At 37.7% G+C, this 27,837-nt stretch overlaps 1 protein-coding gene and 1 long non-coding RNA gene across 3 annotated transcripts in view; both read left to right on the top strand.

Annotated features, from left to right (window-relative positions):
• Positions 1 to 27,837, top strand: part of ZFAND3 (zinc finger AN1-type containing 3) — a 135,950-nt gene that overhangs the window by 46,094 nt on the left and 62,019 nt on the right. The window lies entirely within an intron of this gene.
• The window catches only part of LOC308192519, a 34,089-nt gene continuing 6,425 nt past the window's right edge, over positions 174 to 27,837 (top strand). The window contains exon 1 of the long non-coding RNA XR_013948869.1: positions 174 to 27,784. This is a non-coding gene — a long non-coding RNA (uncharacterized lncRNA). The remainder of the gene's footprint in view (positions 27,785 to 27,837) is intronic.

The raw sequence follows: 27,837 nt of genomic DNA, 5'->3' as shown, positions 1-27,837 counted from the left end.
GTAATTTACCATCTTGACGCTTCTGTGAGTCAAAGTGGTGATACTCTTGTTCATTATACATAGATCAGAATCAAAAGCATGAATGTCAAACATCCACAGATTTTGGATATGCACTTTGAGAAGCATGGAGGTTGTAGCCCCTTCCTAATCTCCCTCCTTTAAGGTATGTAATTTTATGGTGCTTTAAGCATTTAAAGTACAGATATCACTTCCTGCCTCAAGGGAACTATAAGGGTACTGAATGCTTCTGCTAGTGAGGACCCAAGAATGCCTATTTGAACATCCTTTGAATAAGTATGGGTTGGAGGCACATGGAAAAGCCATGTAGGAATTTTGTGGCAGAGGTGGCGGATGGAATCTGATTCTCTGATTGCTCTTCAAAATTTTCTTTGGGGTTAAGACTATGTCAAGAGTCTAGCAGAAAGAAACACTGCTTTCTGTAAAGTTCTGATTTAATGTTTTGAACTACCTTCATTCCATCAAGTAAGAGAGCTTAAAAGTCTTGAGTGTACAAAAGTTTTTAGTTAAAATATTTCCTTCTTGACTGTTCAAACTTAGCAAAGAACGTTGCCGACCAAAAAAAGCCCACCACCCTACAACCTTTTAGCTGGTGTCTGTGGAGGTAAATTTCAGTTCTTGGTTCATTTCCAGCCTGAAAATGAAATACACTTGTGCTTTCTACCATCGTGTTTTAGCTGGGCTTAGTAGAGTTTTATTGCTTTTAATAGAGAAGCTTTAGTTCACCTTTGTTGACATGTCCTGCCCAGCAATATGTGAAGAAATAGGAAGTTGATCTCAGTGTAGGTGAGTGCACTGTTTCACTATGACATTTTCTGTGTTTCAGCAGTCTGTGCATCACTTCAAGTCCTCAGTGGAACTGCCTTCCACTGAAGAGCTTTGAACAGCAATTTATAAGCTACATTTTGACAATGTTGGCTCCTTTTTTTTGTATGAGACTCACTAGTATCTAGTGAAAACTGTGATAGATGTTAAATAATCCTAGAAATGTAGAGGAATGGGTGTTTACATTTACCTCGTTGACAAAGGTAAGATAATGTTTAGAAATACTCAGTCATTATTCAGTATTTTTGTTAGTGTAGCTATTATTTTAAAATAGTTTTCAGTTATACAATAATGAAAGATGTAAAATAGTAGTAGTAGGGTTTTTTTTGATAATCAGCATGTGAAAATCACAGCTGATGCATGACTGCTAGTGAAAGGTAACTGGATGGGTTCCAGTATGAATAACTTTTTTTTTTAAATTGGGCTCTTGAATCAATGAACAAGTGAGCTGATGCAAAGGTTGTCCTGAATCCAAAATCAAGATGGCTAATGTTATTTTCCAAATCAATATATCTGGTAGCTGTGGGTAGCAGTGGGTTACTGGTGCATTTCAGTCTTTCAGTCCTTTTTTTTTTTTTCCTTTACCCCTCCAAAAGGTTCTTGTTGGGTCTCAGGGCAAAATACGTAGGAATATTCATCAAATAGATTTAGAAATTTAAAGTTGCTGGAAGCTTTTGTAACAGAACCTTTTTTTTTTTGGTGGTAACCAAAAGAGCTTTTTTTGATGTAAAGGTCAGATTTCATGTTCTTGTTCCCACTTGAGCTCTTTTTGACAGAATGAAAGCTATTTTGCTCTTGATTTATAAGATATTTACTGTGAGTTAGTACTGCATAAACAACTGATGTTGTGAGCAGCTCTGTGTTCTGCTGACCGTGCCCTAGTAAATAGCGAAAGGGATTTTAAGATATTTATTGGGGCCTCTTCTGTAGGTAGCGTAGCAAAGTACAGTGTCTGTTTACATGAGAACAAAAGTAATAGTTTTGTTTTTAATGTGAAACCATTTTCTCTTCCAATAGCAAGTTGCAACGACTAACTCCCTGCAGAGAGAGAATGAATAGTCAGTTGTGATTCCCTCCATACACACATCTGAGCCTGGGAAATTAAATCATGCCTTAACCTACAGGGAAGGAGAATTTACAACACACTCCCTTTGACTTACGAAGAAGCTCTCAGTTGTACTTGAGACTTTGTCTTTTCCTAGGGAACTTCAGGAAAAGACAAAGTATTGAGCCATATGTAACGTTATGGTGGCTTGTTCTGTAGTTATGCTTGCAAAGGCATTCAAATGAGTCTACCTGTTTAAAAGAGAAAAAGTAGACAATCTTACTGGTGTGAGGACACAGTTTATGTAAACTCCACTTGAAAATGATTTCTGTGAAGAACAAGAACAGTTTGTAACCCTTTCTACACCCCCAGTAAAATTGATTAGAATTCATTTCAGAATGTGTCTTGTAAGGGTTTAATTGCAAAGAAAACTTTGAAACCATCCTAGAGGTTTAAAGATTTCAAAGACATCTCAGCATATTTACCCAAATAAATGTGTGCATGAGGGTGGCATTTCAAGGCTTGCTTTATCAAGCAGAAGTCTTGCATCTTTAGACTACGCTTGATTAATACTAGGTTAAATGGTCTTGTTTATATTGCTTTAAAATACTATTCTTCAGTGAGTAGAAAAACCTGGAAGTTCCTCACTCGTTTCTCTTCCCTACAGTGTTGTTTGATAAGGGTCAGGAATAAAAATCTGTTGATTTGGACCATTTTTTTGGTGTGTGTCTACCTATTTAGTGGGGAAATAAACTAAAAGCAGTATTTATTTAAAGATGTACTCTATAACAACATCTATGTAATAGATGTTCTCTATTTTTATATGCATATATTCTCTCTAGATGTGCCCTGCATTATATCTAAGTGCTCTGAAGTGACTTTCTCCCTGAATCTTACGTTGATTCTCTCCCATTATGAAGTTACTTGACTTTTTAGATTTTTATGTTGACTCATCACATTCCTAATCAAAATAATACTTCAGAAATGGAAATACCTAAGTGATGAGCCTATCTCCACAAATGTTCTTTAGGAGCAACTGACTTCTACCTGTTAGATGCTACAAAGGAGCAAATGAGGCATGAAGTTACAGAAGTCACCAGCTAAGCTGTATGGAAATAGAAAACGATCTCTTGCCGTAGTAACCTCTTCTGGAGGTATAGAAAAAGTATTTTGTTAGTTTTGGTTTGTGTCATTACTTTAATGGCAAACATGAAATTCTGAAACAGTAAAAACAAAAAGAAAATTAGCTTTCTGGCTTCCTTGCTTTCATGTGTGAATGGGGGTGTTGGGAAGCAATATCCTGGAGGATGTGGCACTCGGAGCTGTCATTTTTAGTAACAGGCAGTACATGTAAATAAGTACAAAGCATGTCTTTAACTCCAAAGTATTACAGGTAACTTCTTATCTAACCAAGTAATCAATTTTAATTTCCTCTATTTGTGAATTTTCCCTTGAGTTCCAGTTTGCATTCAGATGTATTCCTAAACTGCGAATAGACAAATAAGGTAGCAAACAAGAAATGTCCAACAAATCAGGACAAATACTAAGCCAAATTATTATGTAAATTACGTAGATATCCTTTGTTTCTTAGATAAGAGAAGTATTAAGCTTTATATAAAACCATTTTTTATTGCAAGTTGGTGTGTTTAAATGCAGACAGTGACAAAGAATCAACCTTTAAACTCTGATCATCGATTTTAAAAACATTTTGGTTTAAGTCAGTCTTTTGTGAAACAGGATTAGGATAACACGAAGTTTAAAATCTCATAATTCTTGCTGGAGCTGCCAGGTTAGAAGCAATTTATTCCATTTCTCCTTTCCCAGTGAAATTCTAAAGGATTCAGGACGCGAAAATTGACGAAAAGCGTAAGCTATTGTGAGGGTGTCTTACTGAGCAGGTGAAATCCTCTGTTCTGTTCTCTGACTTCTACAAAGTATTAGGCTGAATAGCCATACGATTTGTGTAAACATCAAACTGCAGGGAATGAGGTGTTTGCTATTTTCTGCCCAATCTTCCTGTTTGCTTAGCTGAAAGGAATTCAATATTCTTCAGCTTTGAAACCTGAGGTGGATTCCCTTCAGCATGCAGGCTGGGGCACCTCCTGGCGTTTCCTGCCCCGTTCTCTGACATGGACGAGGGGAGAAGTTACAGTGGTATGGCATTTACTGTGTCCACAACCTTGACGCCTTTCCTACCTTAGATTAGAAAGCTCTTCTTCCACTTTATATTTTGTCCAGCAAAAGGTAAGGACAGGGACACCACTACAAAATACTAACTTAGTGCATAACTGGGTTAATGAAGGAGAGTCCCACGTTCTGCCTGTTGTGGCTCTCTAGTTACAACTTTCTTTGCTAAAACCTTCCTATAGTACTGTTAAGTGTCACTGATTAGTAACTTAACATGGAAATGAATTTTATGGCTAACTACAACTCATTTTCTGCCTTTTACTTAAAGCAAAGCAAGTAGGAGGCTTGCTGTCTCGTTTCCCAGTTTTACTGCTTGATGAGGGGAACTGAGATGCTGCAATGTAAGCTGATACCAGTTTGTAGAGCAAGGCATTAACAGGCTTTCGGTTGTGCCCTGCTCACTTAGTAGGAGTATACAGTGATACGGGAACTAACTTATTGTGAATTCTGTGCCTCCATGACCTATTGTAGAACGTTATCCTGCTGCAGTGTTATTAAGTCATTTTTCATCTACTCTTAAATTAACGTTGACATTCTATTACTGGATTTGTTCTTGTCTTCAGATTAGAAGATAAAGGAAAAAATCTTATTCCTGCAATATTAAAATTAATTGTTTGATAAGCAGTACCTTGCTTGAAGTAGAATCCTCCTAGAAAGATAGTAATGTGGACATCAATCTGCTTTCCATTTGCTTTTGTGCATGAAAAAGTGCTTTCAGAGCACATCATTCAGGGCATCAGGAGAATGCAGGAGGTAAGGATGAGTTAAAATCATGGTGAGAAAGGGCAAACAGCAGAAGATACCAGTGTCCTCCTATGCTGGTTTTACAAGGGATTGTAACCATTCAAGACTTCTACCATTAATGAGCATTATAATGCTTTTTCAATAACTGCATTGTGAGAGTATTTGCTATTTGATGATGTGAATTTTATGTGACACATTAAGAGATGGGAAGGATGTCTGAAACTAAATGCGAGTTCTGTTTGCAGCTGTTTGTTTGTTTTGAAAGCAGCCGTTTTTTTCCCCAAACTGAGTGCTGGTTTGGAGCTGGCATTGTTACAAGTGCTTTCATTACAGATTTTCACTCTAATTCAACTTAGGTCAGCCCTTACTAGAAGTTATCAATAAGGAATAGCACTTCTACCTGTGGAAGACAAATTGGCTTTATAATCCATTTTATATTTAACATTTTTATCAGAGTTTCAGAATACTCCAGATGAAACTTTTGCTTTTAACCTTGGGAAAGAGGTAGATCTACAGGGATAGAGTGATCAGCTGGGGGTGGGAAAGTAGGAAGAAATTCCTTGTTTCGCTTTTAAGATAATTTCAGCACACTACTTGGAGACTTCTGTCCTTCAGACAAAGCTGAGGCACAAATGTAGGTAACAGGGTCTCTGACAGAAGTAGTGGAGCACAGATTTCTGCCAAGAGGGATGACTCAACACTTTCACAAAAAAAAAAAAAGGCAAATAATTCAGTAATTAGCAGACCTAGGCAGAAGCACTCGGTTTTCTAAGAGATGCTTTTTAGACTGGTCATTTCAGGTGCTGTTATTTATTCACTAGGCAAGTGATCATATATTTTTACTGTTTTGTTTTATTTTTCTCTTGATGGGATGGCCAGTAGCACATGATAGCTGAGGAAGACGATTATCTTCAGCTGGTTCTGAGGGGACAGTCATGTTCTTCAAGGCTTTTTTTCTGTTGTCTTGTATTTTACCTGCTCTAATATAGAGTGGTAGCAGGGTCACATAATAAGGTATGTTTTTTAACCTGTTAGGTTAATGTCTTCAAATTATGTTCATCTGGCTTACACTGGCTTCATTTTTTGTCTGTAAAGCAGATTTCAGTCATTTTGTGCCAATCTAAAACATTTCAAGTTGGCGTGAATTGCTGGTTAAACTAGAGTCATGCAGCAGCAGGAGTGGGTTGATACCTGAGAGAGTTAACTTCTTTTGACTCAGGCTGCAGAGATTTATTTCACTAAAGGGATAATTGGAAACTTTTCTGCTGAAAGTATGAATTGTGCATCTCATCTGGTAAGACTGACTCTTCCTGTAATGGTATTTATGAAGAGGAATGCTTTGGTTTGTAAGAAGTCATAAACTGCTGAAGTAAAACTGGTTTGATCACCTAGTCCATCTGTAGATGATACAGCATTTCTAACATGGGTGACAGAAACTGCTTTCAGCACAAAAGGCAAATACGGTAATGGAATTGCTTTATCTTTACAAGGAACAAAGGAAAAATGCTCATTTTCCAGATGTCTACCAAATGAGGTACCAAGGAGAACTGAAAGACACGTACTTAAAATCTGAGCATCATTCAGCAAGAAAATAGCATTTTTTCCTTCTATTTCTTAGCATGTTAAATGCTATGATATCTTTGCAGCTAGATTTGATCCTAGAGGCTTCCAGGGAGTTTGTAAAGTAAAAACATTGGGTTTACTTTGTGTTTGTGCATACGTTAGCTTACCAAAAAAAGTGCAAGGGAGGAGCGTGAGCTTCCTAGGGTTCATGTAAGGGTAACACTGATTTCCTTTTATCTGCCTCACTTCTTCTGAGAATTGAGACCATCATAGGATGTCAGGTGTAGTTTGGCTCCCAACAGAGGTGAGGACTCTCATAGGCTTTCCTTACTTTGGAGCTGCCTTTTGTCATACGTTCTGGTAGTGCTGGCAGTCTAACTACAGCTGTCTTAGGTAGAGTGTACTCGTGGTTGTCCCAACTCAGAATGGATTAGTAGTAGTAGAAGTAAGTTGTTGGTTGGTTTTATAATATTTGTGTAAAAGTTGAAAATAATAATGTTTTGATCTGCAGAAACACAGAGAAGAATATGAGGGATACTTTGGCTTTTACCATCCTTCTCGTGAATAGAAACTGCATGTTTGCTTTGCTTGAAATCACCCGGAGTAGTGCATGCCACCTTCTTTAGTGTGATACACTAGTTGGGGTGATCTGGACATATTTGAACTTGGCAAGTTTGGGGATTTGATGATACCCTTGGATCTCTGTAATTCATCTGAAATCAGATTATAAATTGCCATAGTTCTTGATTTTTAAGCAATTGTAAAACAAACAAACAAAAACAACCTGTATATAGCATAGTAATGCTCTGTTTTTTCTTTGGATTGTCTTTAGCAGTAAAAGCCAGGAACTCTACAAAATTAGACCTTGGCTTAAATCATGCTGCAAAATTCAGTATAAATATCCAGTTTTTGACTGGTTTCCAAGGGTATCTGCATAGTAGGAATCCTCTCCCACCTGTTTGAACAGAAGAACTTCATTGAATGAGGGACCAAGTTGGGGATCTCTGCGTTCCAGCTGGCAGTGGTTCGTGCTGCCACCTGCCAGCCCTACAGGTGTCTGCTGGAAATGGCTTCCTGATACTGGAGAGCACTTTGGCTTTTTTCCTTTTTTTTTTCTCCTTCAGTTTGACTCAGAAGATGAGTGATAGATACGCATCTGTCTGTGTGGTAGTGCCTTCCAAAAAGCAGTACAAGTGTTAAAGGGAAGTGTCTGCATCTCTGATAGCTTTTTGCGAAGCAGTTTTAATCCCTAGGGTGTGCTGCGACGCCTGTCTTGTATTATCAGTGGTGAGTGTTCTCTACCAGGCAGGTGTTTTGGGGCAAACTCTTTACATTCTTGAAATCAAACCCACAGCACTCAGGAATTGTAAAACCAATATTATGAAGCTTCTGTAAGAAGCAGATGCGTATTAAGATGTTAAGCAGCAGGCTCCTAGTGCCTTTCATGGAGGGAAAATAAGTGAAACATTAGCAGTTTCTATTCTTTGTTAACATAAGTAATTACAAAACATTTGTAATGATGCTTTTCCCTTCCTTATGTCATCTCTTCTTCCATATAGGTATAAGTGGTAAATGTGAGCTGCATTTTTGAAGCAGTTTTCTGCGTCTGTGCCGTCTGCTGTTTAAATTGATTGGACCTTTTCTTTTAACTCTTATAATGAGTTTTCAAAACTGTTTTAGTTTCTGATCAAGGCTTTCAAATATGTTCATGCTTGAAGTATATTGGGTTATGAGTAAATATTTTTCTATCAATATACTTTTTACCTTTTCAAAGGAATGGAAAATAAATCTTAACTCTAACCTGGCAGCATTGTATTCGTGTGATATTGGACTCCTCCATGATTAAAAATTGAGAGTAAGTTTAAGTTACTCCATACTGACAGACAAATTGTGGAAGGTGTGGTACCTAACTGGAAGAGATTCCCTAGGGAAGCTAAGCTCACTTTTAATTTTTCTTTTTGTTCAGTAGCGGCCATCTGGCTCCCCCATGCAGTTGAATGAAAGTGAATCCACTTCTTGTCTGGAAGTGGATATACAGAGCTCCATCAGCGGGGCAGAGGAGATGATCAGTGTGTGTAAAACTAAAATAAGAGATTTGAGAATTCATATTAAATCTCCTCAGTTTTCAGCCTAAACAACTTAACAAAAATCCAAATTGCTGTTCATTTACAATAGGTCGGTACGTCATGCTGCTCCTGTCAAATTTCTTGAAAGCGCTAAACAATAGTGCTGCGCTCACTCATGTAGAGTTGTCAGCTGTGTAGGGAAAATCACTACTTTTTTGGAGCCCATCAAAGCTATTCAGTAATTAGTACATCTTAAAGTAATTGAATCTGCATGATGATTGTACCATGGGATACTACAAGTGATGAAAAGTTGTTAGCAAGCCTGAAAAAAATCATGACTACTTTACTCCCTAATGCTTTAGTCACTATAATAAATCTTCTCTGTGATCTTCAGTAAAAACAATGATAAAAGCTGCATGCTAATTGCAATTTAATTTCACTTTAATTTTACAGTGTTAATAGTCTTCTTGGAATTTTGTTGTGGATTTATTTATTTAACTGTTTTGGCAATTGGCTTTGTAATTTCCATGTGCTTCAGTCAGCGTGCTTTCTTTCTCGATCGAAGGGCACCGTGCATTTTGGATTCACTGAAGTAAGGTGCTTTAAAAAGATATGTTCTGATGCTTGCTTTCTGAACGCTAGACCCTTTAGTAAGTGTGTGAATTCTCTTGCATCGACTAAAACAAGAAATTGTCGGAGAAATGGAAGTGCTGGGCTTGGCGTAAGTGATGGTGGGAAAGGGTGCTCTGCCTGAGGCTGTAAAAGGCAGGCTTGTCCTGTGAAACCATGCAGGTTGTAATACCTTCTGAAAACAGTAAAGAACACAAACCAGTCCAACTGTTGCCCTTTCTTTTTCATAGGTCATAACATACTGCTTTTTAATTCTGTGAGAGCAGCTTCTTTCCAAAGGCTGTTCATTGGGCCTGATTTGATGTAATACCTTTCTTTCTAGTTTTCAAATGTTATGGGACTGACCTTGCTGACTTTGAAGAAATAAAGAAGCGTGTGTACACATTTATTGATATTTACTTCCCTCACAATTGTGTAGAGACATTTCTTAGTCCTTTTTCCCCATCTGTTTTGGCTATGTTTCCATAGAAATCAGTGATACCTACCCCAGTTTCAGCAGAAAGACCAAGTAGTCCTGTTTCAAGTCTCATTCCTTGATTGAAGATCTCCTTTCCAGGAATAAGTACTGGAAGGTTTTCTTTTTGTTACCTATTTGTCATTGTGCTTTGCAGTAATGAGTGTCTTTAGCAGTAAAATATCTTTGTCTGCTTTCTAGCCTATTTCTAACAACATATATGAAACACTTGACAGAATAAAATGTGTTTATAGTTCATCTCTTACTGGAATTCTGGATGGACTTTTGCAAAAAGACACTCTATCTAGTGTGTATTTTCCCGTACATATATATTTTTATATATATATATGTACATTTATATCTTGTCCCTGGCAAAAGACTCCTCAAGCATTTTGGTGTGTCATGCAGTTCTTTAAAAAGGGAGGGGAAAATGTGCTGGGCATGGCTTGAAATCTGTGTCCTCTACTATTACAACACTTCTAAGTGAAAAATCTCTCTTGCTGCTGGTGAAAAAGAACTGATCAGCTGTATTGAATGTGGCAGTGAATGAATGGGAGAGTGAAAGGTGGAAACAGCAAAAGAAAGATGACAGTATCATAATGCTGGAGATACTTGTAAAAGAATATCTGGTCTATTGATGTACTGTGCTGTGTCAGGGCCATAGAGGAAACTATTGACTCTTGCACAGATTCCATTAACCACATTTTGCTCAATTTAGGAAGTTTCTCAGTAGAAATTTAATTTGTTAACCTGGCACAGACCTTTCCTTTTGAATTGGTGTAAGAAAATTAATTTGTATCAGATGCCTTATTCAGAGTTTTAGTTCAAGTTCTTGGAAATAAATCTCTATTTCAGTTTCATTAGGCAAATCAAGCTAAAAATTTCTGCAGTGAGTTCTGTTTGGTGCTGTCTCTAGCATGTATTTATTCTGTGTATAACTGTAGATACTAGCTGCTAGAAGCTTTTCTCATTTGGAATTCATGATTCAGGTGTGGAACACATTAAAAAATGTATCAGAATTGTTTAGTCACATGGTAAAGACAAGAAAAATACCGTGTTATTTCTGTAAGAACCTCAACATAAATCTTAAGTTGGACTTTTATGCTCCTTTACCAAGTCTGCAGACATAGGAACATGCATAATTTGAAGCTGTTTTTACATTGATGATGATGATATAGCTTAAACTGTGCATTTGACTTTGTTTTTGAGGGGCACATTTTAAAAACAAACCTACACAACTTCTAAAGCATTTAATTTTTTGTTACCTAAATAGTCTCATCCATGCAGTATCCACTTGCTTTTGTATCCTTCTTTCACTGTGTGTATTTCTAGTTCAAATCACCTATTGTTTTATTTGGCAGTTCATATATAGCACTTGTCTTTGCTGTACTGGTTGGACAATACAAAAATGTTAACAGATCAAAACTGCTAAAAAGCCAAGAATTAACTAAAACTTCGCTTTTGGAATGACATTTTAAAATTAGTGAAGTTTTCATTAGTCGAAAGATGAGAGTAGTGGTGGGAGAAGATGGCATCAATCACTGTGACTGAAGATGCAGAAAATCCCAAAGTAGGAAGGTAGCTGTGAAGGGTAATGATGGTGTTGAGTCTTGCTGTTAACCACATGCTAAACGAAATGAATGTGTGGTTAAGTGTATCTATAAAATGCTTTCTATGCTACAATGAAGAACAGAAGAAAACAAATGCTCTTGCCTGTTTTTAAGACCAGAGACTCTTAAATATCCTTTTGCTTTAATTCATCAGTTGCCAAACCCTAGTATTGAATGCAGAATATGGGATAGAACGCTTTTTGTCATGAAGTATAAACATGTAGATCATTTGCTTTTGTGAAAGCCTTTCAATTTTTGCACTTACACTCCATATACTTTTAGTGCTTGTCAATATTACAAGACAAAAATTAGAGTTAATTTCCAGTGTAATTGATATGGAACAAAAAAAAAATTATAATCCAATTTTAACCGAAGAGCATGAGCCAAAGGAGAACAAGTTAAGATTCATAATGAGAAAAATTAAACAATATCACGTCGTCTCTCTGAGAATATTTCAGATAGATTTGTTCAGATGAACTCTGTGTTTCAGCACTAAAGTATTTGGATTTTTTTTTGTACTGTATACTTATTATGGAGTATTCAACGAAGTATAAATACTCTTGCCTGGCGTGTTTGAAGTGTGTGTGTGTTTAAATATCTACAAAATAATGCTTCCAAGCTGCTGGCACCCATTCATGCTAATGCTCTACCCAGCAAGACTACAGGTGCTGTCTTAATTTTCTGTGGCATTGCATGATCTTCTGGAGGATATTGTGTTCCCACGTAGCTACTTGTCTGCCTTAAACATTTTCATATGGCCTATACTGCAGTTGTATTGGCTCAAATGTGGCATTTTCTTATAGATTTAACTCCTTGGTATGGGTTTTTTTTGTTTGTTCCATATAGAGTTGTCCTTATTGCTTGCTTCATTTCAGGCATTACAATGGGATTCACATTTCTTATGGGTGGTTAGTTCTTCTTTTCTCCAAGGGCAAATCCTGTAGTGCTGTTATTAAGTGCATTACTTTATTTTCTACTCTATATTTGTTAGTGACAGCCACATCACCAAAGTGTACCTTGCCTTTGGAGAAGATTATGATATTTGCAGGGGTTGTAGTTTTTGTAGGAATTCATCATGCAGATTTGAAATCACAGTGGGGAAGCGTGTGCTGTGCAGGTGAGGAGCCTCACCCTTGCTTTAGGCAGTTTGTGATGTGTCAGTTCACTGCAGGCTTCTCTTCAAATGCCTCCTAGTACCACGTTGGCAGATAACTCTATTTCATAAAGATAAGATCTTCCTAAAGCAGGGCTACCTAGGGCCAGTTGTCCAGGACCATGTCCAGATCACAGCCATAGTGCTTTTGAGCATCACCGTGGATGGAGATGCTTGTGCCAGTGCTCGGTCACCCTCACAGTGAAAGTGTTTCCTGAGATGTTCAGGTGGAGCTTCCTATGCTTCAGTTTGTGCCCATTGCATGTGTTTGAAGAAGTGTGGTTGTCAGGGAAGGAGGAGGATGGGCAAGTGGCCCAAATGAATATCCCTGCTATTTATTCCAAACTAAGTATTTGATAAGAAGGAGTAAAAGTATAATTACATTCTTAATTGTTCAGGACTGATTCAAAGAATATTTATTGTTTCCATGGACGGTTGTATTTTGATGCCATTACGTGAAAAGAACATAAATATCAAAATTCTGTTTGCTTTGATGTGGTTGTATATCTAAATGTATAGAGGTATGCCAACCAAATATCACTGAATCTTTTTTCTGTGTTCTATGCCAATATTCCTTTTTTCCTAACTTTATTTGTCTTAGACGTCAGTCGAGCAAGAATAGAGCTCTTAGCTGATGAAAAGTTCAAGTAATTTCTTGAGATTTCAGGTGTTAAAGGCCATTTGATAAGAAACAGGAGAATTTGTATTCGTACCTCCCAAACAGCCTTTCATTCCCCATACTTTATGGGGATATGAATATATCAAATGAAGTAATTATCAAATAATTGGTCTAGATGTGATGATGGATTTCAGAAGTCATTTTAATTTACATACAATTATTGTGATATACATAGTTAATGTTGTAGCTTGCCATAAGGCAAGCAATTGTTATTGTTAAAATCTGTATTTGATCAAATTCTCAGTGTTTTAATTTTTCCAGGCAGAGGATTAAAAACAGTGGCACAGCATTGTGTGGTGTCATTTCCAGAAGCTATTGAAGCATATTTAGAAGAACAGGCAAAAGATGTCATGTGAATTGCATACAACAGTTCATTATAGCAACAGTGTAAAACAGTACGTCTGGCTTTTTCTTGCTAGGATTTTCAATTCCCAGGTTCATGGGACTGTTTTATAATACTGTAATCTGTCACTCTGCTTTTTATTTTTTTCCCCCTCCAGTGTCCATTAACTTCATGGTGATTGTAATAAAGAAACAATAAGGTGGATGACTGACACTCAGCAGCTCACCTATTAAGGATGTAACTGTAAAATCTGACACTAGAAGAACAGCTAATATACCATTTTCATTTTGTATTTGAATGGCTTTGAGCACGAATGTATCATGCCCTAGAGAAAGGTCGAGTTAATCCTCTGCATTGTGGATACTATGTAATTTATATAGTGTTTCCAGTAGAAAAGCAGTTAAATGGATCTGCAGGTAATGTTTAATAACTGAGAATGTAAGTTAAATTGACCATCTGTTACATGTCTCTGCATTGCCACAATGGCCTGTGAGATGGCAGAGAAATTTCACACTCATTTTGTTTCAGATTGTTCTAATTGTTTCTTTTCCATGAAAAGCTTGAAAAGGCTCTTGCAATTAAGAGAATACCCATTTATTCAAACTAATTGCCTAAGTACATTCACTCCTCCTCAGTGATGTGCCTAGAAGGGACTGTATGTAACTTCTTAACTTCTTTGCAATTGGTGCATCTGAGGTACCTGCTGAGCTGCTGCTGTGTCATTTCTCAACCAATTTGCTCTGAATAGCAGACTACAATTTGTCCTGGATTGTTTTACTTCGGATAGTTGCATAACTTGCAGAGTTTCTTAAAATCCTGATAATTTGCCTTTACGTGGGATTTTTGGACCAGTGTTTTGAGGTCACAGGGATAACTAGAGACTCTGTGGATGGAGTCAGCAGGAAATGAAATCCTGAAGAATTTTGTCCATATACAAAATATGATGATGAAAGTGTTAATTTTGGAGACTTTAAATAATTAGATGGCATCATCCCTTGGTAATTCTTGTGTTTCTCCATGGGCAGCAGAAAGGGTGCTCCCAATGCTAGCGGAATAAATAGCACTTCCTCGTTATGAGAAGCTGTAGCATCTCAATGTCAGCTAACTTGAAAAATGTCCAGAATGAAGTCATGCACCATAAATAAGAATGTTCTTGAGGTAATTGCCAACTGCAATAAAAGAACAGTTTTTAAAATCAAAGTTACTTCAGGGATCAAAACAGGAGTTGAAAAGTGCCCTCAAACTGACATATATTGGAGGGGAAATCAAACCAGGTTTACAGAGTTACTTTGGAAGTGTTAGTACCAAAATCGTGTTCATTTCTTCAGTATGCCTCGAGTTAAATGGAACTTGTCTTAAATATATTATATATATAAACATGCTGTGAGCATAGTTTATCTTTTCCAGTGTTAAACCTGAGCTGTTAGTGGTTCAAACACACACAAATGAACTATATATGGGATTACTATGTACAGAAGTTAGTCTTGACATAAATGTGAACTGAATTTTGAGTAAGGTTTCATTATTATTTTTTTAAACTACCTACATGGTTGTAAGTGATTTGTAACTGAGAAAATATATTTTGTTAGGAGCTGAGAATGCAGTTTTTCAGTAACGTGAAGTCAGGGTTGGGGAGGGAAGGGAGGAACAAACAAAGTCCACATTCTTGGTTGAAGTATTAAATAATTCTTATAAACTATTTTGACCTAGTGCTCAGTTGGTTAGATAATGATTAAACTGGCTTTATGATACAGAAAACTGCACTAAAACCAGTTAAAAGTCATTGGATTTGGTTCAGAAACACCAACACTGGAAAGAGGAAAATACTTTTAAAGGATGATCCTCTTTTTTTTGGGTGAGAAAATACAAGTACTCTTCATTTCAGGACATCAGTTACTACATGTGTTTATATAAGCCTTTTTTGTCCTCACCACTCCCCTGGCCCCCACCGCAACAGCCTGTCCACCTGATGAGCAGCAGAAGTCGTCATCTGTTGCTACCTTGATACAAAACTTCAGAACGCTGAATCCTGGCTGCTGTGCCCCACGTACTGGAATGTGCTTCAAGCAGCGCAGGGTAGCTGTGCCACCAAACAACTGCCGATCGTGGGTGGTGTGAAGCGTTGGCCTTGTTCCTCTCTAATGGAAAGCTGACGTGATGTTGGCCGTTTTCCAGAGAAGCTGATGATTGTATTAGTCAGACGTAATGCGGTCGGCTCCTTCCTGATGGAGGAATAGGAAGTGTTTCTGTGCCAAGTACTGCGAGAAGGGGAGTCCATGCTGCCTTTCTTAAGTTGTACTCTGATGATGTATTTGTTCAGTTACCTACCTTGTCTTCTGACTGAGCAGAATCGCAGTACGAAAGCATCTTGAATTTACTGGACTCGATATATTTGTAGAACAGAAACACTTTACTTATCAAGAAGCTTGTGTAATAGCTGTCAATCCTTTAATTTGAATCTCCCTTTTGTGCAAAGTGGTAGGAACAAGTTCTCAGGTGCTTCTGCATTTTTATTTTTTTAGCCTTACGGAAGGCATTTAAGTGCTCCAGGGGCTGCCTTCTCAGGGTTTTTGCAAGAATGAAAAATGACTTAATCTGCTTGATTTTCTAGCATAGAAATATCATCCCTTTATGTTAAATTGCTGTTGATTGTTTCAAACTTGTTATCCAAAGTTTTCTTGTTACTGTACATAATGTCAGAATACCAGAAATAAGTGGAAGCTGCTGCATCTGTACCTTCCAAGTCAGAATAGCCAGTCAGCCATCATTGGTATGAGAATTCTTACTGTTTATTTAAACGTCTTTAATACTGTGCCATGGGGAAAATATTTGCCTCTGCCCAGTTCGCAAATGATGGAAGCAGTGTCGTGTATAATCTGTCTCGCACGCACTAGTATTTGTTAGTTACAGATGAAATTTTGTAATCCATTTGTGTGGAGCAGTATCCTTTCCAAAATGCAGCCGTGCATCTGTTGAGAACAGTATGCGTCTCCCAGCTCACCAAATGCAACTCAAGTGCACTGCAAATTGTAATAACAGGTGAAACAATACAACATTTATAAATCTCTATTTTACATCTGTTGGTTTTGCAGCAGCCTGCCAAAACAGGTTTCTATGCTTTGAGACTTCTGTTGCAGTCATTAATGGTCCCGTAAGCTCGTAATTCCGTTTAGGAAACCCCAGCTTTCTCATCTGTCATCACGCTTTGTACTACTAATGCAATAAATATTTGAATGGTTAACAAAATCTTGTAACTCACACTGCTCTCCTTACTTGAATTTTTAATTTTACTTTATGCTGACTGCCAATACATTTCAACAACTATGAATAATAAATCATTGAATTCATGTCACTGTAAAGATCACATACTCTTTTGAACCCAAAATTTTCACCCAGAATACATAGCTTATAACTCAAGTGACAGCCAGCACTGCACTTTCTAGTATGCTAATTAATGTGTATATGTTGAAGAGATGATCCTCTTTTCACTGCTAGTTGCTAATTCTCTTGCTTTTCATGTGTCTTCTCATGGCTGTCCCATGCTCTTAGCCATTGTGTTTTTTGAGAGCAGGGAACGTCTTTCCAGTTAAGGAGCTGAGATGTGTGTTTTGGGTTCTGCTGTAATCTATGCGGTTATACATCTCTTCATTCCCACTGCTCTGCTATAGTTGTTTAAAAATACTTTTGCTGACCATACAGATGCAGACTCTGATACTTGCGAAGCAGGGTTTGACTCTTTCCCTTCCAACTTTCATCATGTAATCTTGTCAGGACTGTGTGGTCAGCTCAGCTCAGCAGCTAGCTGTGATAGCAGACTCACTGCACCATGCCTAGCGAGAGCACGCTGCGACACAGGTATCTCGGGTTGTTCTTTAGACAATTAACTGTAGACTGCAGCAGTGGTTTATGACTCATGTGAACATGGAACCACCAGGGACAGGTCATTTTGACCTTTATGGGTATAGGGAAAATAATAAGAAGATTTTTACTATAGTGCTCCTAAATTTAAAAGAAATATGTTTTATCCAGATTCCGAAGAGTTCAATAAATGTGACTTTATTTTAGAACAGAGGTCAACACTTTCTAAATCAACCAAAACAATAGACTACGAGGGTACTTTTTGAGAAGCGTAACCCAGGTCATTAGCTTGTGTGCTAAATAATTCTGAAGTCTTCCACTTAGAGAAGTTTGTGTATATCAGTTTTAGATATGATAAATTAGATAGAGGGCAAATAGTAGAGACTCTATTGTGGCGTTTGTAGACAAGCAAGTAGGTGTAATGGAAAAATAAGCTGTTTTTCCTGCTTGACATTCATTTAGTTAGGCTGTCTTTCCATTATAGAGCTACTTCAGTTGGTATTTGAAGTTGGTTATTAGTGTGCCCAGCCAGCCATGTATTCAGTGCCTTTAAAATACAGTCTGAAAGCTTGATCTGCTTAGTTCCACTATATCAATATTCCTGTTTCTGAAAACACTTAACTGCCTCTTCTCGCTTTGTGCATACAGGGATTCAGGATGAATTCTGAAATGTATATTTATTTTTAAAGTTTTTTTTGTTGTCTCTCGCGATGCAGAAGCAATAGGAGCAAAATGAAATTCCACATCTTTGTAGCTATAGCCTAACCTGCAGGGAAGAACTGGAAATCGCATAATCTGCAAAGCTGTGGAGCTCACTGCTCAGGTTTCTCCTACCATTGTCCTTTGAGTTGGACAGACAACGAGATACAAAGTTTTCTGCTGACAGCAAGGTGACACTGTGTTTTTTTTATCTTAAAGATAACACCATCTCCTAGAGGCATAATGTTATGTTTCGTGTTACTACTTTTCCTAAAAATCATTTTCAGAAGGCCTAAGCTGTCTCCTGATTTAACAGTTGCATTTACCTCATATCTTTCCACTATAAACTGTTTTTTTCTGATTTTGTTTTCATTTTGGACGTCACTTTTTTCATGCAGTAGTAGACAAACAGTGGTACAGATTGCTTTGTTAGATTTTATGCATTTTGTTTGATTGCTCTTTACCATTTTTACCTGCCAACTAGTAACTGTGCCTCAAAGAAGTGCTTAAGCTCTCAGGTTCTCAAGTTTTTATTTTGTGAAGTTTCTCAATATTTGGACCAATCTTGGCCCCTAGGCTCCTGGTCAGTAGTTCCAGACTCAGGGTTGGGAAGTTTCATCTGAAGCTTGATTAAACTGATGAATGATGAATGAATGAAAATAGATGAATGAAGTTAGGCTAGCTCAAATCTAGCTCAAAATGTAAGTTCCACTTTGGAGTTCCACAAGCAATAGGAAGGGGTATAGGTAAGCCAAAATAGAAAGCCTCACTTGCTTTTTCCCTCTTCTGGCATGGCTGTTTTGGCCACACAGCAGACTGGTCTGGGGGAAAAGTAGCCCATCAAAAAATACAAGCTCCTGGATGAGTTCTCCGTGTCAGCATATTGTGCTTGCAAAGCTCTGTGAGGTGGTACAAGGGAGGGAACAGCTATGCATTAGCCATACTGAACAGACAGTGGAAATCAATAAACTAATTAAAAAAAAAAAAAAGATATCATCAAGTTGTCTGAAAGTCAATTCAGGAGTAACTAGAGATGTCTTGGTTTTGGGATCTCTTCATTCTAGAAAAAAGGAATCCATGCCAATGATGTGCTAAAATGTTGCTTTGGACAGGGAAATGCTTAGAGGTACTTTCCAACCAAAGCATACATCGCTGAAAGCAAGAAGATAAAAATAAATTCATGTACTCCCTTTGTTATTGCTGAGAAGAATTCAGGAATATCATGGAAATTACCGCACTGAATTCAGTTGCATTCAGGACCTTGTCTGGAGCAGGAGATGTCCAGCACTTCTGCTAGGAGAAGGAGCAAATAAAATCATCCAGAAGTACAAAATGGACAAGTATCTAATAACTGATAGCAAAGGAAGGCGGCTTTTTGCCCCTTGCTGGCAACTGACATCCCTCTGAAGCAAACGGGTTTCATTTGTAATTTATGTATTCTCTTAGAAGCAATGCCAGTGTTGCCCCTTTTAAATCTTTCTAAAATTTTGGCTCCCTCGATACTTCTGGCAAAGGCATATGCATGGTTACAAAGGAAGGAATTTTGTCCTTTAGTTAAAAAATGGAAGAAGGGATATTTGTGGAAGACATGGGGCTTATTTTAGAATGTTTGTTACGAATACTTAACTCTCTCGGAGAGGGAGAGAGACCCTGTGCTTTGTGCAGTTACTTCTAACTGAGAAGTACGCTGAAATAGGTTCCAGACGTGTCAAGGGGAAAATGCATTCTGAAGTTTGGGTTTTAGAAAGTTGATTGAGCTGTATGGAGAAGGAGATAAAAGGTATTGATGCATCAACTCCAAGTATAGCACATTCATGGATATTAAAATACGTATGCCTCTACAGGAAGAAGGTTTCATTTAAGAAAACTGCTACTAAAGCAAAGACAACTAGGCTACTGGATTTTGCAAACGGCTTTAAATGTTCAGAACTTGACCTCTGAAACCTGGAGCAGTGTTCACTCTTTGGATATCTGAAACTAAAGCCAGGGTTTCAAGTCCATGATCGGTACCGCTCGGAGGACACCCTTGTTTGCTCCCTCATCAGCATCGCTCCTCTGGTTCTGCTGTGCAACTGGCTGGCAACTACGTGCTGCTTGCTGGAGTCCAAAAAGTTTGATAGCAGAACTGTGTTTGCTCTGGTGTATGAGGCTCTTTGGGATGAGAGGGGGTGTTCGTATTTCTTCCAAATTCAGCTCAATTTTCTGGTGTGGTTCATCACGCAGTCGTACTGGCACAGCTGAAGGCACAGTGTGGGATGGTCGGCTGAGGAACAGGCAGTGAAAGCTGCTTAAACTGCCACAGCTGTTAGAAGAAATGTTACCCGAACTGTGGTGTGTTCCTGTCTGCAGTAGGAGATTTTTAAACAATGCAGTCATCTTGTTTTGGGTACGTTTTGGTTGGAAAGTGCTTAGGTTATTTTTGCGCTGGACGGTGTTTCAGACTTCTGGCTCATGTAAGTAATTGAGTGGGATAGGTCGAGGGTTCTCTTTTTCCAGTTCTTGGAATAAAATCATCATCAACTAGAGATCAGAAGAACTGTATTTGAAAACTGATTTTTGAAAAAAGCGAAGGGAGGTTTATTTTTGCTGAGGTTAAACTTTTTTCATTATTGCAGCATGTAAAAGATTTTTTCCCATTTAATAATACGTAAGATGGTGCATAATTCTAAAAGTTTATTGTTGGTTCTTTATGCCATTATAATATTTGGGGTTTTACAGACTTTTTTTAAGCTCTTGGTACACAGATATTTCAAAGAGGAGATCTGGAGGAGGAGAGCAGGTAGTGGATTTACAGGTCACCAGGTGTTTGTGTTCGGTGGTGGGAAATGTCAGGTTCCAGAAAACAGACAGCTTGACATTTTCCTCGTTTCGATTATTGCAAAGGATTCGTGGGCTTGAAATTTTATTAGTCTGCAATAAGGAGCATGCTCGCAGTGCCACAGAAAATTGCTCAAGAATATACGAATTGACAGAATGATTGCCCTTTGTGCTGAATCATAAAAGAGGGCAATCTGATCTCCTTAGTCACCACAAAGGTGGAATCGCACAAATTCTGCGGAAGACCTTGGACTTCGGTGATTTTATTACAATACTTGAAGGACACTGTAGCATTCCAAATGTACTTTTTGCAGTCTTGTCTCTACATGTTCTCTTCTGTGTATACCACGCCTTGCACAATAGCCCTGTTTGAGCTGTACTTGCTACTGCAGAATGAATAGATAAATAATTGTGCTTTTTTGCTTACTTAAAAATGAAGTAAGGATTTTTTAAATTACTATTTATAGGTCTTTATTTCCCACTGCCAAGAAGTTGGTTTCAGTCAATATACTGGTTAACTTTTCTGTCAGTAGTTGCACACAATAGGGCTGTCAGTGGATGAAATTTGGATTTTGAAATGGGCATAATGTGAGCCAGACCATCATTTATATTACAACCACGTTCTGAAGTGTCTGAAGAAAAAGTGGTATGGTGGCAGTGTTATTAACATGAAAATCTCCTTTAAACTCGAGCAAGTCTGTGACATGCTCTGTCCAGGGAGCTTACGGATCTGTATAAAAGCATTTGCTTTGCAAAGCAGAGGCAACGGTTTGTGCACTGGAGCAACAAGGCTAAATAAAATGACTTGTGAAATTAAAGACTGCCATCTCCGTGAAGAAATGCATCTTCTTGTTTTCCCTCTCCCAACCTTTACACAGTCTTATATTGTCCAGATTGCTGTGGGTCTCTTTGTTAAATGAGCTTTGTATCTCTCAGTTAATTTTCTGCCGCTATCACTCTAGGCTGATGACTGGAGGTGTTTGTGTATCCATTAAGTGCACTGCCAGGACATGTCCACCACTTTCCACCTCTCCCATTAAACAGCTGTCAGCAGGTTTGCAGAGCAGCTTTCTTGCTTTGCATTAATTGCTGCAACTCACTAGGTGCAGTGAAGAACACCTATAAAGAGAGAAGACAGCTTTCGGTGAAATTTCTAAAGGTAAATAGAAATGCCATGAGCAGTTAAGTCAGATTTCATATGTAGTCATATCAATATGATTAGCAGGAAGGAAGTGTTACTTCTTTTAAATGTTCTTTTTTTTTTTCAACTAACCTTTCTCCTTGAGCTCTCACCCCCATATGGAAAATACTGCTACTATAAACAAGTGCACGTCAGCAGATTCTTGGATGAGACCGTCTCATTGAAGTTGTATATAATCCCATGCTGAGAGTTACAACTGGTTCTGAAATGGAAATCTGTTACAATCAGATCAAACATCATCCTAGCTGAGATGAGCATTGTGGGGAAGATGAATGATTTGGACACCAAAGTCAGAATATAGTGGGTTTATCGGTGTAAGGCTTTACAAGACAAGTACTCTGGATGGAAGAAGAGCGCTAGGTTAATTTGTTGGTATTCAGCTAGTTTTCCAGTCCTTTAATTAAATATTAATATTGTATGTTTGTGCAGAATAGGAAATACTAATTCTTTAGACAAGCTTTTTGGAATAAAAATTTCTTTAGTACTACGTGAAGCAGTAAAAACAACAATTAATAAATAATTAATAAAGTAGTATTTTTTTTTATATCCAGGCTTGTTTTAAAGCACTGTTTGGAGATCTGCTGGCAAATAGAAGGCCAACACAAGATATGGGAAAAGTTAAGTGTATTGACTCGTGGTTTGAAGTTTAATCTAAAGATTCGGTATGTCTACTCAAGAAATCTGTGATGCTTTACTGTACTTAGCGTTATGCTCATTGACTTCAGGCTTTTCAATTTGCCGGTCTTGTCAAACTGAGAAGCGGAAAGAAATTCTGCTCAACTGACTTGTGCACCATCATCCAGAAAGTGTGTTAAGCAGAACAGGTCCCAAGTCCTCTGACACAAATACGTATCCTGCACGCTGGATGGTGTGGTCTTGTGAAAATGACGGCAATAAAAATTCTCCCTTTCATTCTTCTACTCATTTTGTTTTCTCTGTCTTCTCACACCATGAATTTTTTAGCTGGTAATGTTCTTGCCAGAATCCGTGTTGTTTGTACTCCTTGCCAAGTATCGCCAAATTGGTCTTTTGAGGGCTCTTGCATGTTGCCTTTCGAGCAGCCTACCAAGAGTACTATCAAATGATCAGTTTCTTACCTCTCCAGCCAAACCTGCTGGGGGTAAGCATTCTATGTCCAGTGGTCACAGCATATTTATGTAATAAGCAGTTTTTAAAGATGATTAAGATCTTCTCCTGGTCACGTTTGTGTTCTGTGTTTTATCCCAATGCTGCATTTTTCTCAACCCAATATCTCTGTGCGATGTACGACTGGATATATAAACCGAATCCCAGTGCAGTTGTAAAATCAGCTTTTTCACTAGGCATGTTGTGTTCCCAGCAGTTTCTAGGCTTCTTGCATATACCAGTATAAAATGATGTTCATCATCTGACTTGCACATTTTTAGTTCCTTTCTGTTCCTTAGTAATCTTTGCATTGTTGCTCATGTAAAGTTTTGATGAAAATTAACACCGTTGCTCTCACTGCTGAATTGTAAGATGTATATAAGATGTGTGTCATTGTCTTTTTCATAGAGAAAAAGAAAAAACCCTGCCTTTTAAATATACCACTTAAAAAAAAATCTAGTCCCTCCTTCTTCCTTCTGCTCTCCATCCCATCTATTTTGCTCATCACCCTAGTAGGACTTGCTCTCTTAACAGAAAATAAATATTATCTCTTGGGTATTCTGTAATTTTTCATAGTTATTCTTGGTGGTTTTATCCATTAAACGTGGTTGGTGATTTGTTTCTGTCCTCTGAGGAAGCCAGTAGTTTAATGGATGAAACATGATAGGTAATGAAGAAAAATGGTTTTTTGCGACATGCACCGATTTGAGAAACCTATCTTATGAATGTTATGTTGTACTCAGATTTTGATATAACAAAAAAGGGCCACTCAAGTTTCTAAATTTTGTTGGACATGCTTAAAAATCGTGTTGCGTTTTACTCCCATACAATTAAAGGATTGTTTTATTTTGTTATTTTAAATAATTGATATTGAGTAAACTTTTTCATGATTTATATTGCCTCTCAGTCTTAGGTGTGCCTACTCCATCTTGCCCAGCACTAGTTACAATTAAATCAGTGAACTGGTAATGGTTCATGGTTTCTGAGGGAGTTTGTTAAAGATTTTGGCTAATAACTTTCCCTCTCTGTTTTGCATATCTGATTTTTATTAGTAGTACATACATGTGATCCAGTGCACAGAGAACATACAGATAATGAAAACAATGGACAGTTTTCCACTGTGATGAGACAAATTCTGCTAGCCAGTAGAAAATGATAGCAATAGTAACTGTAGCTTTGTATTGAGGTGCCTTGGAGATGAGAGGATGAAAGCAGAGCTCTTCCTAGTGCAATCAAATTGTCAATTTGGAGTAGAAAAGTCACGTTTTCTTAAATTTCTTAAAGATAGTGTGCCACACGTTTGTAGTTATTTAGGGTTTTTAACTTATTTTCTATTTTTTACTTCTAATGTGGAAATGTATATACGCATTCTCACTAATTAGGATATTATCAAAGCACCTAAGTCTTTAAAGTGATGTTGAACTCAGTGTGGTAGAAGAAAGAAATACAAGTGGGAAAGGAAGAAGATCTGAAGATGCAGGATTAGTTTGGAATTTCCCACAAAAGTACTTTAACCTGTCAAAATTAATTTTCTACTTCTCATTTTTAAAGTGTGCCATAGGAGAAATCAGTAATATTTAAATATCTGAGAGAGAAATTCAGGTCCCCATAGCGTTGAGTGCTGTGTAAACAGCAGTAAAGTGGTCCTTGTGCGAAACGTTACATCATCTCAGCACCCAGGAAAAAAAACATCTTTAACACTTGCTTTTATTCCAAGCTTGTAACCCCGGCGTTTTATGCCGAAGGTTGATATATATATTCTGCTACATGGAGATTAAATCATTTGTTCAAATGTCATTGGGACTTGAAGAACATTTGAGAACTTTGGAAATTGTAAGTAAGAGGAGCGAGTTAAGGCTTTCTAACACTTGTGTATAAATAGCAAGCCATCAAATTACAAATATGTTAATCAAAGATCCTTGAGACTGTAGCGCAAGGAAGCAAAATACTTCACAAGTACAATGACTTGTTGTGAAGGTGTAAGGTACTAATTCACACTAAGCCTGTCCTTGGTTAGGCGCTCGAACTGGAAGTTCTGAATGTGTGACTGGTGTCTGGTGCGGCTCCATCGAGCTACTGATGGGAACGTGGAAGTTGCTGGTCAGATCTTAAAGCAAGGTATTGACTCTAAATGGGTCAGGCACATTGTGTAATTCCTCAGTTCTGACGATTTTGTCAGTATAATCACAGTATTTACGTGTTTTCCAAATTGTTTTTTCTTCTCTTTTTCTCCTTCAGCAGATCATAACTCACTTAGTGCTATGAACATGTAACGGCTATGCTGAATGTAAATGTCAGAAGATGTTCTGAATAGTTAAGTTACTCTGAAATTTCAAAAATCTGCAAGTGAACGGTGCAAGTCAGAAAACAGTGAGTGACAACCGAGAGGGTTACTTTGCTCTTTTGAGAGTCTGGTGAAATAAGGGCAGAAGAAAATTAACTTGAAGGCATGTTTCTCCTCAGTGTCTGGAAGTGTCACTGCAGAGCTCTTTGCCAAACAATATCTCCTAAAGCATTTTTAATACACAAACACTTAAAATGCATACAGTCTTTTATCCTTAGTATTAAGTATTTAAAATATAAATGAACATAAAGACGAAAACCCTAGTGGAATCTTGAGGCTAACCCAATTTATGCAAGATTGGGTGGAGCCACAGAAAATCAAAACAAAGATTTGAAGAAAAACTGTTCTTCACAGCTGGCTGCCTTTGTAGATATAAAACATTAATATTTATACAAATGACTGCTGTTTTCCGTGGAGACTATACATCTGTATGGATATCTGAGGGAAAAGGTTCTTAATCAGGAAAAGTAAGATTTCGTAAAGTCAGAAAAACCAGCTCAAGTAGTAGAGCTTTCTGAAGCCAGTAAGTTGCTGCTCTTCTGTGCATTTTGTTGTTGTTGCTCTGGCTTCTTACCACTTCGGTGGAAAAGTTTAAGATTTGCGTTTGAGTATGGTTGTGGATCTTAAAAAGGGCAGAGTAGCATCCCTTGTAGTTCATGTCGTTACTGAGAGGATGGCCTGACAGCATCCTGTGTATCCCAGTCTGACAGTAACTACCTGTCATGGTACTGGATTAAAATAACTCAGTGGTGGTTTTGGCTTGTTTTCTGTCTTTTGCCAACATGTTGATTAGAAGAAGCAATGTTACACTGGCTGGAGAACTCAGGAATTGTTGCCTTCTTACTCAGTAAGGCCCTAATTAGGGTGAATGATCTTGGAAAACAGATAATGAAATACAGGATTTAAAGGTAATACTGTGACACAAGAGTAAAGCTTTCATCATTGTGACTAAATTCTGGCACATGAGAAAATACTGAGAGGATTAAATGGGAGAATGGCACGGTCAAGTGATAGTTCTGTTCTCAAGGCACCATTTCCATTTGAAAAGAAGAGCTACGGGTAGACTGTAGATGAGGAGGGATGTCTCAGCCTGCTCAAAACCTCTACAGGGAAAGCAGAGAAGAGAATGGACCTAGTGGATGTCCTCACAAAAAAAATTGCTTGCCAAATCATTCTTAGGAGAGCAGCGGATATTCATAAAGTTAATGAAGTTTAAGGTGTATTTATCAATATATTTTGCTATAAATTGAACTAACCAAACCAAATGACTTTTTGAGTTAGTTCAGTGGGAGCCTGGCACATATACGACTCTCATAATTTTGAATCATAATTGATCTAAGGTTATATAATGCATTATTAAAAATGAAAAATGAATATTTTTAAAATAAAAGCAGTATGTAAATTGCATGCTGTTATTACAGGGTCTCATTTTGAGGCCCATTCTGATTTTTTTACTTTCTGATAAAAATTACTTTCAGGTGTGTGTTACCTTGGGAGTATCTTTTCTCTCCTGGTATAGCAATTCATTTTCTATTCACTCTACTCTCATTTTATTTACTTGTTGAACTGAATTTTAAATAAATATCATTTTTAGTCTGCAATTGCAGGTTTAGCTGGAAGAAACACTTGAAGTTGCTATCATACAGTTGCTTTTCCATTTGCATCCACAGCTCTGTTCTAGATGAATAATTGAATTATGGAGCAATCTGAGTGGTGATTTTTAAAGAAATTGCATAAGGTATTGTTACCTCCACTGGACACTTTCAAGAAAGAGCAACTGTTCTTAAGTAGATAAATATATACTCTAGTGTTCTGTATTTTTCTGATGTGATTTCTAGTGCTGTAGTTGAAACAGGATTTCCAAAAATCTCTTGTGCAGATGGTTTTGTTCGCATCTGCTTTTTGCAGTTGCGTACAGAACAGATGTTATCTTTTGCCTAAACAAGGCGTGTAACCTCGGTTTAAAAATTTCAGAAATTCCCAGCTGTGGATTTCCTCCTTCCTGTTCATTGTTCCCACTCATTAAGGAAAACTGAATAAGTGCGGGCACCGAGCACAGGAGCATGGAGAAACTCCCAGGCATTAGTGATAGTTCCGTGGCATAACCTGCTAGAGATGATTCTTCTCTTCTTGTGAAAAATTGCAATGTAAAAATAACTTGGAGCTTGTCAGTAAGACAGAAATCTGCAAAGTAGTTTTAGCTTGGCAATTTTGGATCAGTTTCATTTGAACTTCAGTTAGACAGTCATTTTGTGTTAAAGTAGAGAGCTACGCTTCCAACAATTTTTCCAAGCAATTTTTAACAGCTGATGTTTTTGCAGATATTTTAGTACTAATCAGGCATCCAGGTGGAAAGCTGAAGCCTTCTGTTCTTCACCACATGAGATTTGATGAAAGCCTTTCAGTCAGCTGTCATTGAACAGGTAATGAAGATAACAGAAACTCCACTTTCTCTGCATCCGAAGAGCAGGCTGTG

The sequence above is a fragment of the Anser brachyrhynchus genome, assembly GCF_964034855.1.
Source record: "Anser brachyrhynchus genome assembly, chromosome: 3".
Taxonomy (NCBI): Eukaryota; Metazoa; Chordata; class Aves; order Anseriformes; family Anatidae; genus Anser; species Anser brachyrhynchus.
Note: the sequence above shows the minus strand (reverse complement) of the source record. Positions and strands in the feature narration are given on the sequence as shown.